At 43.3% G+C, this 21,564-nt stretch overlaps 1 protein-coding gene across 4 annotated transcripts in view; it reads right to left on the bottom strand.

The window, feature by feature from the left end:
* Positions 1 to 21,081, bottom strand: part of MYO6 (myosin VI) — a 121,043-nt gene extending 99,962 nt beyond the window's left edge. For all 4 annotated transcript variants that reach the window (XR_014024701.1, XM_081314587.1, XM_081314588.1 and 1 more), the window contains exon 1: positions 21,012 to 21,081. The gene's annotated coding sequence lies outside the window, so the exon portion shown is untranslated. The remainder of the gene's footprint in view (positions 1 to 21,011) is intronic.
* Positions 21,082 to 21,564: the final 483 nt, after the last annotated feature.

Raw genomic sequence — 21,564 nt, 5'->3', positions numbered from 1 at the left:
AAAGTATTATCCAGCATTTGAATAATTATTGATGTGATATTTATACTGTTTGGAGTTAATTTATAAGTTAAAGTGCGATAGTTTTAATAGTTTATGATTGTTTGCATAAGGTAGATTATGATTGTTTGTATTCTTATACCCTGTACTTAGCTCTGGGAAGTCGGGGAGGGGGGAGGGGGAAGGGAGGGAGGGGTTGGGGAGGGTTGGGGAGTGGGAAGGGGGTGGGGTGGGATTGTGTTTTGTTTGTTAAAAATAAAATGTATTGTAAAACTCTTTAATAAAAAAAAAGAACCATCTCTTAACACAGCAATAAGTGAAACCTAAAGTTTTTTTTTTATCTGTTTCACTTCAGGTGGGGATGTCCACGCTGCTAACATCGGATGTTCTTGCTCTGACAACAGATGGAAATTTAGCCATCTTTTCTCTTTCGCTTTTAGAGTTAGATGATGCTGGGAAAGGGGATGTGGATGAGAGTCCAGTTAGTCATAACAACAATAACTCAGCCGTGGGAATCAAGGTTATTGCGCCCAGAGCTGATAAAGATTTGGCAGGCTGGAGAGCTGGGGAGAAAGCCTGCGCTCCAAGCTAATTGGGGAATGTGATTTATGACTGTTAATTGGAGGAGGGAATGGTGCTTTGCTACTTTGTGGGCGGGGGGGTGGATTCAGTTTTTGGCTTTGACTATGTAGTGCCTATACTTTGTTTCTTTAATAAGTTTTTTTAAGGTAAACAATGCCTTGAAGTTCTTTTAAAGAGTTTCATCTGTCGGAACCATGACAGGGCAATCAGCAGCAGATAACTACATTTGTAGATTTATTCCTTTAATTGACAATTAATGATTAGGATTGTTTATTAAAAATATACATTAAAATATCATCATCATGGCAATATACTTTTAAAATCAGCAAGATGCACAATTGTTTATAATTCTTCTATTGTCTTTTCTATCTGAACGTCTTCATTTTTACACTTTGCAGAGGAAAAAGCCATAAATCCAAAGTCTTTCTTCAAAAGATGGTTAAATCAAGTGCTGTCATCTACTGAAGCATCTCTGTGATTTATATGTAAACCACCTTAAAAGAGTTAAACTTGTTTTAAACTGGCCTTTTCTATGGTCACAATTCCCTGACCACATCTACCAATCTTTTCCTTCAAAACATCTGAAAACAATTTTATTTTATTTTAGATACATAGTCAACAAATTCTCAGCTTCTTCATCCTTTGAGAATTATTTATGTAATTGATTCAGGTGACAAATGAGAAGTCACAATGAAGGCAAAACTACAAATTATGTACTGTGATAAACAGAATTAACCTATGTCGATAGTAAGGCTTTCTTGGACAATTAAACACCGAAACAAGTCTGCTAACATGAGGTAGGTATTCTGAGGAAATGTTGTTTACATCACAGAAGTAATTCTCGAGTTTCCGCCCACACTTTATTGTGATTCATAACAACTAAATGTCCACACCCTCTCTTGGAATAGATAAGCATAGGTAAAAAGGTAATTATTTTACACTCATGAATTTATCAGAGCAATAATTTGCAGTTAGCATTTGTCTGACACTTTCCAACAAAGGACAAACTTTCCTGGTGTGCAGTTCATCAACCACAATCCTCTGCTATATATAGCCATCAAGCCATCAATATTCCAAGATATATGAGGCTACTAATTCTAAAATAAGCCAGTACTTCAAGGGCTATGAGCTGATGCAGTTTTTTTCATGTGCCAAGAGAACAAGATTATATATTAGAAAACTGTTATGGAAAACTTCCTCAAGGTAAAATGTTAAAAAGTAATTGTGTTGCATTCACCTTGGTTCTCAAATTTTGAGGTTCGTTCTAAGAAGAGGAAAGCCTATAGGATATTTTAATCATCTCTTTCTTAAATGAGTGTTTATGACTCTACATTATGCTAGTCTTATGTGCCATTAAAAGATGTTGCAAAACTATAATTAACATGTTCAGGCTGTGTCCTACTTATTTGTAAATAACCTGGTTAGATACTGTTAAATTAATCAGCAAATCATATTATATATTTTGCTTAGAATTAACATGTATGTCTTCCTCTACCAGGAAGATTTTAACATGTAGTATGCCTTCCTGTATCATTGGAATTAGGAATAAAAAGACTAAAGCACAAATCTGAGGATTAGATTAAAGCCTGTTCTTCTTCATTAATTTTGATATTCTTTGTACTGCTTCATAGAACAGCTTTATACCGAAAACTAATTTGCTTCCTTTTAAGTGCAGCTGGATAGACGAGCAAAGAGAAAATAAAATATTAAACATACAAATCTACCACTTCTAATCATTCACTTTCTTCTGGTTGAAAATGATGAGATTATAAACCAGTACATATGAAAGACAACGGGCTGGGGAAAGACCAAGTAATGGTTTATATCCAACTTCTCCAGCCTGGATGTCCTCCAGATGCTGAACTTCTACGTCAAGCATTCTGAAGCCAATAAATTGTTGCTAAGAATTCTGGAACCTACAGTTCTTACATCTGGATAGGGCCCAGATTATGGAAGACTTCCTCCTGATGTACAGTAACAAAACCAAAGTGACTATTTTGTTAATTAAATAGTCAATTTAAAAAATCTATTTAAAATTTAGCTACCTGGCTCTCTGTTAAATTAAGTCACCTGCAACATCAAGACATAGTTTAGCAACACAGTAGGCAACTGCAAATACCAAAACGCTCCCATGATTTTACTGCTCAGTTTTGCTGGAACAATTGCCAAAGATTAGTGTAAAACTCTTGAACTAATTTTTTTAAGAAATATGTATTTTTGAAAAGGACACCCTCTACCTTTTAGATATACAAGAAAAATCTCAGCCCTAGCTAAACAGTGATGCTGTTCTGCCTACTTTACTCCATGATTTCAATCCTTCCTGTCCTGTTAAAAATTTTCCCCAAACTCTTAATTCTGCCCCATCCATCTGCTCCCCTATTCAACATTATGTAAATGTGTTGTGTGCTTACAACACTTCTTCTTCCATTATGCATAACACCATCAAGTACTCCCCTGCTAAAACAAATATAGTCTGCTGTATGCAAACTGGCACGCTAGTATCCCAATTGCACAAACATATGGCACTGTATCTGGATAATATATTAAGCAGCTATTCCCAGTCTGGAAATAAAAATATATGGAAAAACATTATCTACATAACAACACCAGCTTTTGCCAAAATAGCCACTTAGATGACATCACTCATTTTCCTTGTGTGTACAAGGAAATCTGTTAACTTCACAATTCCAGCCTTTCTCTGTCTCATAAAGGAAGATTCTATAAAAAGAACATACCGTATATACTTGAGTATAAGCCGAATTTTTCAGCCCACTTTTTGGGCTGAAAAATTCCACTTCGGCTTATACTCCAGTCAACAAAAAAACTTACCGAGGACTTGTGCGCGGCCGAGGCTTTGGTGCTTCCGGGATCGCGCGCACCTCTCCCAAGCCACCGCCGTCCGAGACCTGCCGAAGTTTGGGGAGGTTTGGGGAGGTGCGCGCGCACCTCCCCAAACCTCCCCAAACGTCGGCAGGTCTCCGTTCCTCCGCGCCCTACCTGCCTGCTTCTTTCCGCCTCCCCAAACCTCCCCAGGTCTCCGTTCCTCCTGCCGACGTTTGGGGAGGTTTGGGCGCCTCCCCAAACCTCCCCAGGTCTCCGTTCCTCCGCGCAGACCTGCCGACGTTTGGGGAGGTTTGGGCGCCTCCCCAAACCTCCCCAAACGTCGGCAGGTCTCCGTTCCTCCTGCCGACGTTTGGGGAGGTTTGGGCGCCTCCCCAAACCTCCCCAGGTCTCCGTTCCTCCGCGCAGACCTGCCGACGTTTGGGGAGGTTTGGGCGCCTCCCCAAACCTCCCCAAACGTCGGCAGGTCTCCGTTCCTCCTGCCGACGTTTGGGGAGGTTTGGGCACCTCCCCAAACCTCCCCAGGTCTCCGTTCCTCCGCGCAGACCTGCCGACGTTTGGGGAGGTTTGGGCGCCTCCCCAAACCTCCCCAGGTCTCCGTTCCTCCGCGCAGACCTGCCGACGTTTGGGGAGGTTTGGGCGCCTCCCCAAACCTCCCCAGGTCTCCGTTCCTCCGCGCAGACCTGCCGACGTTTGGGGAGGTTTGGGCGCCTCCCCAAACCTCCCCAGGTCTCCGTTCCTCCTGCCGACGTTTGGGGAGGTTTGGGCGCCTCCCCAAACCTCCCCAGGTCTCCGTTCCTCCGCGCAGACCTGCCGACGTTTGGGGAGGTTTGGGCGCCTCCCCAAACCTCCCCAGGTCTCCGTTCCTCCTGCCGACGTTTGGGGAGGTTTGGGCGCCTCCCCAAACCTCCCCAGGTCTCCGTTCCTCCGCGCAGACCTGCCGACGTTTGGGGAGGTTTGGGCGCCTCCCCAAACCTCCCCAAACGTCAGCAGGTCTCCGTTCCTCCTGCCGACGTTTGGGGAGGTTTGGGCACCTCCCCAAACCTCCCCAGGTCTCCGTTCCTCCGCGCAGACCTGCCAACGTTTGGGGAGGTTTGGGCGCCTCCCCAAACCTCCCCAGGTCTCCGTTCCTCCTGCCGACGTTTGGGGAGGTTTGGGCGCCTCCCCAAACCTCCCCAGGTCTCCGTTCCTCCGCGCAGACCTGCCGACGTTTGGGGAGGTTTGGGCGCCTCCCCAAACCTCCCCAGGTCTCCGTTCCTCCGCGCAGACCTGCCGACGTTTGGGGAGGTTTGGGCGCCTCCCCAAACCTCCCCAAACGTCGCGCAGACCTGCCGACGTTTGGGGAGGCGCCCAAACCTCCCCAAACGTCGGCAGGTCTGCGCGGAGGAACGGAGACCTGGGGAGGTTTGGGGACGTGCCCAAACCTCCCCAAACGTAGTTAGGAGGAACGGAGACCTGCCGACGTTTGGGGAGGTTTGGGGAGGCGCCCAAACCTCCCCAAACGTCGGCAGGTCTGCGCGGAGGAACGGAGACCTGGGGAGGTTTGGGGAGGCGCCCAAACCTCCCCAAACGTCGGCAGGTCTGCGCGGAGGAACGGAGACCTGGGGAGGTTTGGGGAGGTGCCCAAACCTCCCCAAACGTCGTTAGAAGGAACGGAGACCTGCCGACGTTTGGGGAGGTTTGGGGAGGCGCCCAAACCTCCCCAAACGTCGGCAGGTCTGCGCGGAGGAACGGAGACCTGGGGAGGTTTGGGGAGGCGCCCAAACCTCCCCAAACGTCGGCAGGAGGAACGGAGACCTGGGGAGGTTTGGGGAGGCGCCCAAACCTCCCCAAACGTCGGCAGGTCTGCGCGGAGGAACGGAGACCTGGGGAGGCGCCCAAACCTCCCCAAACGTCGGCAGGAGGAACGGAGACCTGGGGAGGTTTGGGGAGGCGCCCAAACCTCCCCAAACGTCGGCAGGAGGAACGGAGACCTGGGGAGGTTTGGGGAGGCGCCCAAACCTCCCCAAACGTCGGCAGGTCTGCGCGGAGGAACGGAGACCTGGGGAGGTTTGGGGAGGTGCCCAAACCTCCCCAAACGTCGGCAGGAGGAACGGAGACCTGGGGAGGTTTGGGGAGGCGCCCAAACCTCCCCAAACGTCGGCAGGAGGAACGGAGACCTGGGGAGGTTTGGGGAGGCGCCCAAACCTCCCCAAACGTCGGCAGGTCTGCGCGGAGGAACGGAGACCTGGGGAGGTTTGGGGAGGTGCCCAAACCTCCCCAAACGTCGGCAGGAGGAACGGAGACCTGCCGACGTTTGGGGAGGTTTGGGGAGGCGCCCAAACCTCCCCAAACGTCGGCAGGTCTGCGCGGAGGAACGGAGACCTGGGGAGGTTTGGGGAGGCGCCCAAACCTCCCCAAACGTCGGCAGGAGGAACGGAGACCTGGGGAGGTTTGGGGAGGCGCCCAAACCTCCCCAAACGTCGGCAGGTCTGCGCGGAGGAACGGAGACCTGGGGAGGTTTGGGGAGGCGCCCAAACCTCCCCAAACGTCGGCAGGAGGAACGGAGACCTAGGGAGGTTTGGGGAGGTGCCCAAACCTCCCCAAACGTCGGCAGGAGGAACGGAGACCTGCCGACGTTTGGGGAGGTTTGGGGAGGCGCCCAAACCTCCCCAAACGTCGGCAGGTCTGCGCGGAGGAACGGAGACCTGGGGAGGTTTGGGGAGGCGCCCAAACGTCGGCAGGAGGAACGGAGACCTGCCGACATTTGGGGAGGTTTGGGGAGGTGCGCGCGCACCTCCCCAAACCTCCCCAAACTTCGGCAGGTCTCCGGACGGCGGCGGCGGCTTGGGAGAGGTGCGCGCGATCCTGGAAGCACCGAAGCCTCGGCCGCGCGCAAGTCCTCGGTAAGCTCCGGGCGGTCACTTGCTTCGCGTCTCCTGAGGGAAGGGGGGGCGACTGGAGCGGGCATGTTTCCTCGCCTGCTGGGCGCCGCGATTTGCCCGGGGAACGCGCGGGCCCCGAATGGCAGCGTGGAGCGAGGAAGCGGACAGCCAGGGCTTCCCCGAGAGCCGCGGCCACACAGGGTATTCCTGTGTATTCAGGCTTGCAAAATGGCGGATCGAGCCTCTGCTGGCGGCAGAGGCTTGCAGAGCGCGGATCCAGCCTCCGCCGGCGGCGGAGGCTTGCAGAACGGCGGATCGGCTTATACTCGAGTCAACAACTTTTCCCAGTTTTTGGGGGTGAAATTGGGGGTCTCGGCTTATACTCGAGTCGGCTTATACTCAAGTATATACGGTAATTACATGTCTGTAAGATTTGGATTATTCTCCAGAATAATATAGGTCTTTTTTTCTTTTTAAATTATCGTAATTTCATGGTTATACCGGTAGGAATCCAATGCATTTCTTTGTGAGATACAGGAAACATAAGAGGCTTTTAAACTATACTTACCGTACTCAGAGATGGACGTTTGTCTTTATGATTTACCTAAATCCACTTCTTTGGGGCACAAATATGAATGTAAATATAAATAAAGTATTAAGTGTAAATAAATCAGTATAAATAAAACAAATTACACTGATCAAGATTCAGAAGGAACCCAGAATTATTTCACTGTTCATTTCTGCTTGAAAAGTTACTTTCTGCTGGTATTTAGGGGAAAAGCCAGGGCAATAACAGAAATGTTCCACCAGATTTTTTGTATTATTCATGGCCAACTCTCATTCCCAGCCTGACAATGAGGAATCTAAATTGCCATGCTAACAGATCACCATTAACTAGAAGGCGAGCATTCTCAAATCACATTTGCTTCCCATATGTGTTGGATCAGTATAACCATGGTATGAATAACAGTATCATGTTATTGATTTTTATGCTTAAAATGCCTTTCACTAGAAGAAGTGCCAAAATGGGCCACAATAAAACAAACTAACAAAACCCTCAAAGGCACCATCCTCAAATAGGACCACCACAATATACAATATAACAGGAAAAGTTCAATCAAAAGCCTTGGCTAAGCAGCAGTCTGTTAATTCACCTGAAAAATTAACCACATTCAGCACAAACCATAATTAGATAGGGAAGAATTCTATATATTCAATATAAATAAAAAGAACTGAAGTAATTTGTGGCTATTTTGCATAGAAATTACCTTCTCTATATATTCCCAGAATGAGTTTGCTCAGAGAATCCTTGTCACACTTATTCAACAGTCCAGAGCCCAATGCTCCATATATCTGCTTCCAAATGAAATAAAATCCAAGTAAATGAAGTTGGCCATTAAAAAGCCCGTTTTTTAAAAAAAAATACACCAGTTTCTTTTCTGTGTTGGCATTTACAAAAGATACATACAAGACCCCTTTTCTTTTACTGGTCAGTCTACTGCTGCTGTATTAGAAACTGTCTTTGAAATTCCCAAATTTTAAGAGTTTGCAAGGGGATATGCAAAACCTGTTAGAAAAGCAAAATCCACTGCCCCTGGCTTTTGTTTTCATTTTTTACAAAAATATAAAACAATAAGTTTTTTAAAGATTGGACACAAGGGGGAACTAGAGAAAACTAAAGATTACAATTAGAGCAGGTAAACTTGCCTTAAAATTGCAGAATGAAGCAAAACATTCTAACATTGGACATATTTTTTCACAATTTTTTATTTTTATTTAAAACATTTAAATACAAACTCCAAAAAAAAATACAAAACAAAAAACAACTAAGCAAGATACACAAAAAAGAGTGCATAAAATAAATTAAACAGACATATACATAAATTCTCCCCCAGTTGAATACTATTAAAATATACTTTAAAGATAACAATTCCTTCCTCCTTGTGAAACAGGCACACGATTTATAAATTTCTAGAACAATATTTACCCAACCCAGTCAGCCTGACATCTATGTACTATATGGAAACATAGTTAACAGGTAAAACCAACAACTAAAACTTCAAAACCTTCTGTTAACTGTCTATTTACTGTATTTCCCATGCCAAAAGGAAACACATTGTACATATTGAAGGATATTTTTGAACAATGCAGTCAGAAGTTAATTTGAATGGTGTCAATAGAAAAGTCTGCCTCTATAGAGAGAGCGTGTCTAAACGATGTTAATAGGAGAAAACAAAAAGAAAAGAAAAAATGACATGGAAAAAGATGTAACACTGAAGATACAAAACAAACTGGCTGATGTCTTAATAATTAAAAGGGATATACAATAAATAAATCAAAAGAAATACTTGGATAATTTTTCTATATTGGATTTATAAAAAGAATTCTGAGGGAATCTTGTGGGAAGGGTCAAAGAAAAAATGAAAAAACATCAAGTTGTACAACATCATGCGTAGATGTTTGGGAGGTGAAGAACTGCACAGCATTTTATTTATCAACTATGACACAAAATGTATGGATCCTCCAGCAATAATCTTCCTAGGACGGTCTCTTAGAAGGACCGAGGCATTATTTTTATCCAATCCAATGCACAGCAGTAAACTCTTTTGGGTATAAATTATATTAACTATTCCTGACCTATCATACTGTAGATCTATTGGACTTCAGTTATCATCCTTTGCCACTTTGGCAAGAGCCATGCTGGCTAAAGTTTTAAAGCAGAATTTTACTAATTATGCTCTTGAATCCCTTCTCTATACATTCTTCTCGCAATAACTGCAGTGATTTATCCAAAGTCACCAAATTATTAACCACTTGACTGCGTACGAAATTGCATGAGTAAAGACATCTGAGAATGAATCATCAGCGTTGACATTAGGGCTAGTAATTATTGCAGCAAAGCATGGTGTCCTTTTCTTCTCTTTGTTATTGCTCATTCCCATGGAAACATACCCCACAATGTACATGTACCACTCATGTCCCAGGCTGATAGAAAGAAACAAAATTTTGAGAGTCAGAATGTGGTTGAAATGAAAACGAAGAACTAGGATGCTATTATAGACCCAGAACAGCAGCCTTGGAGCAACTGGGAGAACAGTCGCTCCCCAATGCAGAGGCCACCTCAAGGAGCCATTCCAGACCAGTTGGTTGGCTTCTGCCATAAGGAGGAATGAGCAGCAGTTAGAATGGGCAGGGAGCACGGACTGGGGAAGGAGAGAACAGTGCATGGATCAATAGGAGCACCATCAGGAGGCCACAACAGCTGAGGCCATTCTTCACCTCCATGCATACTGGTTTGCACTGGGTTGCCCTACTGATATCTCAAACCAGGCATAAGGAACAGAACAGAACAGGAGTTGGAAGGGACCTTGGAGATCTTCTTGTCCAGACATGTCAAACACAAGGCCCAGGGGCCAGATCCGGCCCGCGAAATGGTTTCATGTGGCCCGCGAAGCCATCCTGGAAACAGTGAGGGAATGGCCCCCACTGCCTTGGCCCTGGCCCAGAGACCCTCCTTCTGCCAGAGACCCTCAGATCTGTCCCACTCCTGCCCAGGCCCCCATAGGCACCCTTGATGCGAACAATGTAGAGCTGGCCACGCCCACCCAGTAGGCCATACGCACTCTAGCCACGCCCACCCAGTAGGCCACGCCCACCCAGGCCATACCCACCCGGCCCCCTGAGGGCAACCGCAATGCTGATGCAGCCCTCAATGAAATTGAGTTTGACACCCCTGTTCTCAAGCAGGAGACCCTATACCATTCCAGGCAAGTGGCTGTGCAGTCTCTTCTTAAAAGCCTCCAGTGATGGAGAAGCCACAACTTCTGAAGGCAAGCCATTCCACTGATTAATTGTTCTCATTGTTAGGAAATTTCTCCTTAGTTCTAGGTTGCTAAGGGAGAGAAAACATTTCCAGGGCAGAGCAGCAAAAGCTGTTCTTGGGCTTAACTGGCCACAGAGTAACCCTGGGATGCAAACAGACCTTTAAGGACCAACATGGTGCAAATCGTGAGCGAGCTGCATTCAGGAATGGGCAAAGGGACCGTACGAGGCCGGCCTCCTTAGCGCCTTGAAGATGCATTACTTTATTTTTAGACTCTGCCTCTGCATTAAAGCACACGTGTACAAAACAATTCACAAAAATATTAATGCACGCTACTCAGTAATTCTACCCAGTACAAGCAGGGCAGTTTCAGTGTGCCTGTTTTCCTTAATAATCCATTGCCTGTCATAAATAGTACGTAAAAAGAGCTATTTTGGCCCAAATGTATTGCTGAAATTTTACTCTAGTAAAAAACCCACTTACATGCCATTCCTAGTGGCATTTCATGTTGAAAATGCAATAAATAAATCCGTGTCAAATTCAATACACCATGAGAACTCAAAAGTTTTAATGTTTTTATTTGCCCATTAGTTTCCTCTCTACTCCTATTAGTCAGCTTTCATTAAAAATTTACCAGGCCAAGGTATCACTTTTCTATCTTTGAGGCCCCGAGAAGGAACCTGGATTAGCGTGCGCTATAATGGATGTTGAAGTTAAAGAGCTGGACTAGGACTGTGGGAGATTCCCTGGGTGCCTTCCTGTCAGTCATTTTGTCCGTCAGCCCATTCTACCTTGCAGAGGGAAACTGGAAAAGCTGTTCTCCATCATCCGCCTGGGGCTCCTGAAGAAAAAGGCAAAATGTAATTCTAGCAACAAATAAAAGTGGGAAAAGAAAATGAATAACCAGATAAGCTAAGAAACAGCTACTAGCAGAAATTATCAAGCATCACAGTCAGTAGACTGTCAACTGCTGAAACAATTGGCCTTAAATTTGTACCATAACCACTATCAGACCCCATTAAGAGAGCCATATAACCTGACTTATTACCCTTGGAAAGACAGTTTGGGCTGGTAGCTAGAGACGGGGAGATCATGAGGTTCTCCAGCCTTAGGCACAAAGCCAGCTGGATAATTTTGGACCAATCGCTTTTTCTCAGCTCTAGAAAGTAGGCAAGGGCAAACTACTTCTGAAAAAAGAAAAAAAAACTTTCCAAGAAAACTTCAGGGACTTTTCCAGGTAGCTTCCAAGAATTGGACACTATTGAATAGAAGAAGAAAAAAAAGAATATACTTGGCAGACTAAGCCAAAGATTTGCTAAGTCAGTAAATAAGATGGCAACGCAGTGTCACGCATACAAAAAAAGAAAAATGCTGTAAAATGCAGCACATTTACAGGGCTACTCTCCACGTAAAAAATTTTCAAAACATTTCCTCCAGACACATTGAGAATTGCAGTTTCCAGAATTGTCAGTCAACCTGGCCCCACACTAGTCACTAGGCAGGAAAAGCTTGATTTACATTCAAACCATGCTGTTTTGCTATGGAGAAATTAGGATTGTGTTTTTGTCTTTGATCCCTGGCCTAAATTTGTTACTGAATATCTTCCTTGTCTACTGAATATGAAACTTTACACCAAAATAAGGGCATGGCACAGAGCAACACAACTGCCCCAAAGGGAAGGCCAAAACAATCTTCTTTACCGACTGTTTCAGGTGAAAAGTACAAGCAATGCCAACTTTCAAATATTCAGACCAAAATCAAATGCACATTTACCAATGTTAAGTCCCTTTATTCGTGGTTCTAGAATGAATTCTTATTAAGAGCTGGGAGATAATACAGTAAATTAAGATTGGCTACTGGAGAAACCAACACACCATCAAAAACTGCTACAGCCTAAATTTGCACAGCACACCAAGCCACCACAATGTTTACAAGCCAGAATGGCTCAAAACATGTAACTGTCAGGATTAAAGAATCCTTATTACAGCGCAGCCAATGAATGAACATTATAGTGAATGAACTCTTATCACACAGCACTTTCAGTTTCACTGCTCTAACTCTGAAATGGGGAAAAATTCCTATATATACCATAATACAGGCTAAAGAATTTTAAGAAATGAGAACTGTGACTGATGTTGCTATCACTTAACAACCAGGTACACATTTACTACTCATTCCTTTCCACTTACACCAAACAGGAAGCTTGTTGCAGACAGTGCAAAAAAATGATGACCAAATCCCAGGTTATGATGTTCATGCAAAGCACCTAAATAAACAATATGCTTCCAAGCTGCTCAAAAGAGTGCATAGTTTGCAGCTATGCCTGTTTCAATAAAGTTTTTGTTAACTCGAAGCTCTTAAAAAGGGAAGTATGTAAACCCTTCTTAAAGAAGGGCGAGGGGTGACATGATAGCAGTGTTCCAATATCTCAGGGGCTACCACAAAGAAGAGGGAGTCAAGCTATTCTCCAAAGCACCTGAAAGCAGGACAAGAAGCAACAGATGGAAACTAGTCAAGGAAAGAAGCAACCTAGAACTAAGAAGAAATTTCCTGACAGTTAGAACAATTAATCAGTGGAACAACCTGCCTCTGGAAGTTGTGAATGCTCCAACACTGGAAGTTTTTAAGAAGAGACTGGACAGCCATTTGCCTGAAATGGTATAAGGTTTCCTGCCTGAGCAGGGGGTTGGACTAGATGACCTCCAAGGTCCCTTCCAACTTTATTATTATTATTATTATTATTATTATTATTATTATTATTATTATTATTATTATTATTATTATTATATGAGACAAGTCAATTTTTTTAACAAAACTTTCCCTCTTCTCTCTCTCTCTCTGTCTCTCTCTCTCTCCGTGTATGTCTGTGTGTGTGTACATATAGATAGATATAGATATAGATATATAGATATAGATATAGATATATTTCTAAAGACGAAAATAAAGTGGTTAAAGTTGACAAGAACATTTTTCTAAAACCATTTTTGCCTCTACGGTGTCTTTGTGTATTCCTACAGAATATGGGACGCGGTGGCTCAGTGGGTTAGGATGCTGAGCTTGTCGATCAGAAGGTCGGCAGCTTGGCGGGTCGAATCCCGAGTGCCGCGTAACAGAGCGAGCGCCTGTTACTGGTCCCAGCTTCTGCCCACCTAGCAGTTCAAAAGCACGTAAAAATGCAAGTAGAAAAATAGGGACCACTCCGGTGGGAAGGTAACAGCGTTCCGTGCGCCTTTGGCGTCTAGTCATGCCGGCCACATGACCACGGAGACGTCCTCGGACAAGCGCTGGCTCTTCGGCTTTGAAACGGAGATGAGCACCGGCCCCTAGAGTCGGAAACGACTAGCACACATGTGCGGGAGAACCTTTACCTTTACCTTTACCTTACAGAATATGAATATATTCTAACTCTTACAATCATTTATTCAATGTTTAAGTTTGAAATTTCAATATAAATTCTATTTTGTTATCCTTTTCTCCCACGTCTAAGAAACTTAGTCATGCAAAGTAAGATCATGCAAACTGCCAAATTTAAAGAAAGTATATAAACTGCAGACAAAATCTGGCATCTCTTATTGTAGAATTTGAACTTATTTTAAGATAGAGAGAACTTGGCCAAGAACTACAAGAAAGAACTACATCATAGTGAGGATTTCCATCCGCCAGCAGAACAAACGATCTATCTACTGTTTTAATATATATACAAATTATTCTTTGAAAACTTAATTCTTAGTCCTTTTCATCTTTTTCCAGTACAATCCCAATTTGAAGCTACATTACATTCTATTTTCTTCAACCTTTCCTTTTTATATGGCTGGTGTTTTTTTTTTACTAAAACATCTAATCCAATGAATTTTTCAGAACGTTTAATAATGAAACAAGCATGAAACTGCAGGTTGTTGTGCAGCAGAGTGCGCTTGTTTTTCATTATCTCTAAGCAACCCAGGTTAGTTTCTATGCAGGCAAACTTGAAAAAAGGGTTCAATAAAAACATAATATAACTATTTTAAAAATGAGCCCTGAACGCTATAGAAAAAAAATGAGCAAAGTCTTAACGTATGTTAAGCATGGCATACCTCTGGGCCATCTTTACAAGCCATTTAGAAGCTATTTTGCTCAAAGGTTTATACCAGACATGTCAAACACAAGGCCCAGGGGCCGGATCCGGCCCGCGAAGTGGTTTCATGTGGCCCCCAAAGCCATCCTGGAAACAGTGAGGGAACGGCCCCCACTGCCTTGGCCCTGGCCCAGAGACCCTCCTTCTGCCAGAGACCCTCAGATCTGTCCCACTCCTGCCCAGGCCCCCATAGGCACCCTTGATGCCAACGATGTAGAGCTGGCCACGCCCACCCAGTAGGCCACGCCCACCCGGCCCCCTGAGGGCAACCGCAATGCTGATGCGGCCCTCAATGAAATTGAGTTTGACACCCCTGGTTTATACTGAGGAAAACACAAGCTTGCCTGACTTAAAAAGCTAAGCCAATTCCAAGGTTGAAACAAAGCTGCCTCCTTTTTACACATACATCAGCACATTTTTATCAGTCCCTTCATTCAACAGAAACAGAACGTATATCCCTGTCCCTCTGCCCATAACTTTATTTCCAGCTTGCAAAGATACCCTTGATAGCCACGTGACCTTGTCTGAAAGACATCTGCCAAATATGTCCTATCTTTAAAAACAAATGAAAAAAAAAGATAAAGGTTGGGGCAAGAGAGTGTGGCTCTTAATTAAACTATTTCCCTTTCTAAAGAAGCTGTTCTTTACATCCCGGTTTTCAAATAATGCCTAAGGTAAAGTCCAAGTGGAGTTTTCCATCGTTAGGACAGCATCTACCAATAGCAAAGGGAGAGTTATCACATACAACAGAATAGCTTCTATCAGCAAAAAAAGGGGGGTGGGGGGTGGATGGCAGTGATCCAACAGGGAGATATTAAACCATCCACTATAGATTCATCATTTTAATCAGTTCTGTAGAGAGAGAAAAACAATACTACAGATTGACCTGAATTATACATTGAGCCATGATGTGGCAACTATGACTGTTAGCCAAAATAGATGCCTTCATGCCTAACCAGAAGCCCTTTAATTAAAGGGAGAGGGGAGCAGTAGAAGTTCAGGTAGATCCCATCCTGCCCGTCTGATGAAGAATGGAAACTTCTATAGCCAACATTAGGATGATGTTATCCAGTCATGTCCGACTCTTGGCGATTCTATGGACCAGGTCTGTCCACATCTTCAGATCTTGCACTATTTCCTTGAGTTTTTTCTGTGCTCTTGTTGGTGTCAAGTTTAATGGAGTCCAGCCATCATCTTCTTTGGTGGCCAGGTTTCCTTTTACCGCTAATTCTTCCAGACATGATTGCTTTCTCCAGTGAATTCCCCTGCATGACATGGCCAAAATAAGTGAGATGCAGTTTTGTGATTTTGCCTTCCCGTGACATGTCTGATGTGATGCTGGTCATCTTTGCTGTCCAAGGAATACACGAGAGCCTTCTCCACCACCACCACAAATAAAAACTAACATTATAACCACACAGAATCCAGTGAGCATAACAGGCACTTTTGTGTCACCACTTTGATAATGGTTGATAAGGATTATCAGATACTGCTCTGATCATCTTGCAGCCAATGCCTCCTCTTACACATTGTTCAAAACGAACTCTCAAGGAGGGAAAGGCAATCCTCGCTTAACAACTGCCCTGGTTTAGCAACCAAAATTAAGACAGCACCAAAAAAGTAACTTTACAATCAGCTCACAATTTACAAGCAACACATAGAACTGTTGCAGCATCCCCACAGTCACGTGATTAAGATTCGGGCACTTCACAACCATCACACCATTCCACAGTCACATCACCACCATTTCCATGCCTCATAACTAGCTTCTGACAAGCAGAGTCAGTGGAGAAGCTGGCAGAAAAAAAAAGTCATGATCACATAGTGTCATGCTTAATGCCTACGGCAGAAGTGGGGTTGTAAATCCGTTGTGGTCATGTGATGTCTTGTTTAACAACCGTATCGCTTAGCAACATAGTTGCTGGTCCCAATTGTGGTTGTTGAGCAAAAGCTTCTCTTAGTGATTTTGATTCTGCTTGGTTCCCAAACTTCAGATTAGGGTTATGGAGGTACATAGATATGCCCTTCTGTTTTTACAGATTGGAATAGTTTCTGCTTACATCCTAAGTTTTTTGCTGCTTTTTCCCCACCTTATTTGTTAGCAGCAAGACTCTCCAATGGGTATCTCTCTGCGTTAAGCACAATTTACATGGTGACACTTCTGTTAAGCCACTTTATTTAACCATAACTTGCTAACTAAGGCACATTTGAAAAAGATCAGAAATGCCAAGTCATAAACCACTGTTAAGAAGCTACAACGGCTGGGATTACACAATCCTACAAACCAAAACTAATCCAACTTTCTCTCCAAGCTGGCTGAGGAATTCTGGGAGTTGAAGTCCACAAGTCATAAAAGGGCCAAGTTTGAAGACCCCTGGCTTAGAACATATAAAATCTTTATATTCTTGTTGGGTGCATTTTATGATAAGTACAAGTAACGATGGATCCAAATTACTGCCTTCCTGAAGTTCAGTGAAACTTTACAGCCAATATGCACAGAACAAAGTTTCCTCCAAGGTGTAGACAAAAAGAAAAACTTAAATAACTTTCCTGAGAAAGTTAGTTAACAGTTCAGTTTTTAGCAAAACGTGTTTCAGAATTATTTATTTGCTGTGGAAATCAAACAAGGTCACTAATACTTTTCAACTGTGTTGTTTTTGAACTTTTATACTGGTACTGGTTTGGCCTCTTGGATATTCAGCAACTTAAGAGAGTTTTGTGGTTTTTCATGTAACAAACTAAAATATAGAACGCAATAGGCTAACAACTAAGCCATTTCACAGCGTCTGTTGTGAAAGGATTCATACATCAAGAATATTAAATCAGCAACTCTTTTGTCTTAAAACACTAAAATACATGCCTTAAAATAGGTTTACAATATTCTTCCCTAATCTCAACCTAGAGAGAAATTAGCAACTGAAACCATTTATCATCCCTTCCATTGTTTCCACTGGTTAACTTCCCAATAAAGACACACCCCTTTTTTTTCAAAATCCATTTTAGGAATTGTGATCAAAATAATGGTGCAATTCTGCAAAACGGGAGGGGGGGAGGAGAGAGAGATCCACCAGATGTTCAAATAGCCATCAAGAATTTATAACAGTATTCTGCTGTTGGAAGATCTTTTGTTCCAGAAAGTAGATTGGAGAGCAAAGTATCACTTTTCAAAGGGCTGTTAATGTGTTATACTTGCAGCACAAGAAGACTTCATTCAGATGTCAACCTTTGTACTCTCCTGAATTTCAGATCAGGTTCACGGATCATTTTACAACTTAATGGTTTCATGAGCTGTGTGAGAAATTATCTCACTTTTCAGAAATGGCCTTGTTTTTTTTCTGGTGTATGAATTGCAAATTTAGACATGAGCTGCTGAAGCTGTGGTTTAAAAACTGAACAATATTTCATCTTCTAAACCTATTAATGCAACATTTTGGTGGTGCTTGTTTATTTCTTCTGTCCAAAAGAGAAAAGCAATTCCGAGTCATTTTACCGCTGGGACCTGCTTGCTGGGACCTGTATCTCTAGGGAGAATTCTGCATGCAAGTTTTTTACAGTAACAGGTGTGCTTTTTGCACACACCACTCCCGCCCTGCATTCAGAGCCTTTTGGGATTCTTGTGCATACATATAGAATACAAGAGTTTTACTCTAAACACCTAAAACAGCAAGAGAAAGTTATTTGGAATTTCTATAAATATAAAAAGCAGCCTTTCCCAATCGGATGCCTTCCATATAAGTTGGAAGGCATATGGAAGTTCCAGAATTTCCAAATACTACATTCAAAGTTGAATGGAATATAAATTTAATATATTATCATCCAACACAGTTGGAAGATATCACACTGGAGAGAAAGCTACCCCAGGACATGACATGGAATATAGGGAAAAGGTGGATAACAGATGTTCAAAAAAAGCAGTCCTGTTACTTTGGAGAGATACAGAAGTGGTTTCATACCTCTTTAGCTCCAAGACAACATTTCACGCTTATATTTTATTTACTGGTATAATTTTTAAATTACCTAATTCAAAACTAAATAAGATGGGTATAAGAAATTTGTTTGGGGGGGGGTCAGGGAATTTAGAGACATCAACATCAACAAAGTTATCTGGCCACAGAAAACACAAGAACTTTACTGATATGTTAAGAAGCTCCATTTCTATATGCCAATCAAAACTGCACAAACAAAAATACCATTAATTTTGGAAATCAGAATTATATAAACTGGACTAAACTGTTAATATCAACAACTGCAAATAATTACCTGGTTAATTTTATTGTAAATACTACAGTTACAAATTTAAGATAATTATCAGCTATTTTTTTCTTCATTAATCCAATTCAAAATTATCTTTGCAGTTTAAAGTACACTTACAGAATTTCCTGCTGTAGTTGGTTCTCACCTTGTCAACTGTGTGCTATACAACAAATTACAATTGTCCTGTAAAGACCTCATATTTCAGCCTTTCCCAAACTAGTACCTTCAAAATACACTGGCTTATCGATCAATAGCTATGCAGGCAGGGTGTGGTTAACACATGACATTAAAATTTAATTGTATTAAATTATTAATTGTATTGCTTCAACAATAAGTCATAACTGACTGGATTCATACAGAATCATACATGATGCTAAAGCCAAGTTTATGTCTTGATATATCAACACCAAATTGGAGTCAGAGTAGCCCATTTTGTTTTGAAGCATTCTCCCATGCATCAAATCTCCTCTCCACTCCACTCATGAAGACCTTCAAAGGAGAAAGTTCTTGATATGATATTCAGTATATTACAAATTACTCCTTTGATGGGGAGTAATTAATTAAATCCCTCAGGTCATCAAAATATCTGGTCAAGCTATTTTATCTCCTATACACAAAAGAGAACAGACACAGAAGTATGCAAATGTATGTATGTATGCATGCATGGGATATTTTCACCTTAACAGATCAAACTTAGAGATGAATATGCTCAAGTGAGCCTGGTATTCAGATGAACAATTTCCTAAACAACAACATACATTCTATTCGCATTTGGATTCCACCCTTCTTCCTGTGACAGAGCTGACAAAGTCATCTCTTCTGATGTTCAAAAAACACCAGGCAAGCTGTAACTCCCCATCCCAACAGCGAAAGCTGCTCTGTGTGGAGCCATGTCATCCCTAAACTGCCAAGTTTATTCTGTCAATCACATCTTAGAACATAGTCTACAAGGAAACGTGACACTTGCCTTTTAATTCCAGCAGATGAGACAATATTAAGCAAAGTGGGGGGAAAGCACCATTCATTCAATGCAAGCACATCTATTTCTAAATATCTTGAGAAAGTTGGTGCTCTACTGGCACAAGATAAGAAAGTCTATCTTTTCCCTGACTGCAATAAATCCCAAAGCATTTCCTCTTCCTTTTTCTTTGTCTGCTCTGGTCAAGGCTCAGGATTTTTCTTCTAACACCAGCAACCCAGGTTACACACTAATCATCACATTCTGAATTTGTTCTCAAGTGGTATGTTGGTTTATGGAATAAATAGGTGAGTTACTATCCCTATGAAGAAATAACCTTTGAATAACTCTGGCTCCTCACCCTGAAACTGTTTTTAATATTTTGCAAGAGTTTAAACTTAAGAAGGACCTAATCCTGGACACAGCCATATGACAAAACATTTTTTTAAAAAACTCTCCACCTCAATTACAAATACCAGTTAGTTGGGAGGATTAGATCCTTCTTCTGTCTTAAATGTCTCCCTTACCTTATTACTCCAAGGAAGCAACTGAGGGAAAAATTGAAAATTATTTTTCAAAAGAGAACTTCAACTTTTTCTCTGGGTTAAAAAACAAGTTTTACAGCCTCTCCCAGCCCAATTACTTCCCTACCCTGAACAAATACTCCATTTAAAAGCTAAAGGTGAGTCATTATTTTTCAATAATTGACACCCTTGGCTTCTATAATCATATATTGGATTCATATACCCATGTGCGTCAGTTTCCTTCAACCTGATATTTCCCATATATGTTGAACTGCAACTTCCATCACCCCCAGCCAAAATGTTTAATAGAGACAGGAACTGTACATATCTGAAGTGCACCACATTGGGGAAGATTGAAGACAAGAGAATAAAAAAGCATTATTTTACAGTATTTACCCAACACACCTCGAGGGCCAACAAATAAAATGCATCCACACCTTCGAGTATAAAAAAATAATAATATGCTGGCTACAAATGCTTTTGAAGGTGAATGCCCCTTTCCAGCGGATCCTTTGAATCATGAATCAGAATAGAATTGGAAGGGACCTTGAAGGTCTTCTAGTCCAACCCCCTGCTCAAGCAGGAGAGCTTATATCTTTTCAGACAAGCGGTTGCCCAGTCTCTTCAGGATAAGTAGAGACTTCAGTCTCTTCTTATTCTGAAGAGTGCCGCGACTAAAAGCGAACAGAAACTTTTCCGAAGCTTTTTTTGGGGAAGACCTCCTGAAACTCTTCGGGGCATCCCCACCTCCACCTGTCGAAACCTCAAACCAGAATTCCCGGGGAAATATCGAGGGAGGGAGAGGGGGGGGGGAAAGAAGCATCCAGGAAAAAGATCCGAAGAAACTCCAGAAAAGAACCAAGCAAGCAAAGAGACCGGGTGAAACGCGTCGGCCGGGAAAGAGGCGGGCAAAAAAAGTCGGGATGTAAAAGAGGGCAGCGGGAGGAAAGACAAGCCGCGCCGGCCGGCCGACCAAGCCGGGACAAGGGAGAGGAGGGGCCGAGAGTTCCGGCTGCGGCTCCAACTCGGCTCGCCGCCTGCCCCAAAAGTTTACCTGCCGCGACCGTCGCTCCGTCCTCAGCTGATGCCGCCTCAACTCCAGCGCTGCGCGGCTCGGAGGTTTCTCTTAGCTCCGCCCTCGCCGTCTTCAGAGCAGAGGCCGGCTTGCATTGGGCGGAGTCTCCTCTGACCTCACGGAAGCCAGGGAGGGAGGGAGGGAGGGAGGGGGGAAGGGGAAAAGCCCCGAGGGAGAGGGAAGCACCGAGAGAAGCCGCGGCTGGTTTTAGTCCTGCTCAGGATTTCTGGGCATGCGCAGTCAAAGGAGTGAAGTTTAGCACTCCACCCGCCCCCCCCCGCCGTTTTTCCCCCCCCCTTAAATCTGGTGGTTGGACCGCTGATGGAAACTGCGCGCGCAGTGCAAAACTCTGGATAAATGCAAACGCTGGAAGAAGAGGGTGGGTGGGGGGAAAAGCATGCGATGGTTGCCGGGCAGAGCATGCGCAGTCGCTTGGTACCGTCGGCCTTGCTCCCAGGATAAGAAAAAAGGAGCGTTTGCAAGGTTTTTAGGGGGTCTTCAAACTTGGCCCTTTTATGACTGGTGGACTTCA

The sequence above is a fragment of the Vipera berus genome, assembly GCF_964194415.1.
Source record: "Vipera berus genome assembly, chromosome: 1".
Taxonomy (NCBI): Eukaryota; Metazoa; Chordata; class Lepidosauria; order Squamata; family Viperidae; genus Vipera; species Vipera berus.
This window is presented reverse-complemented; position numbering and strand designations above follow the sequence as displayed.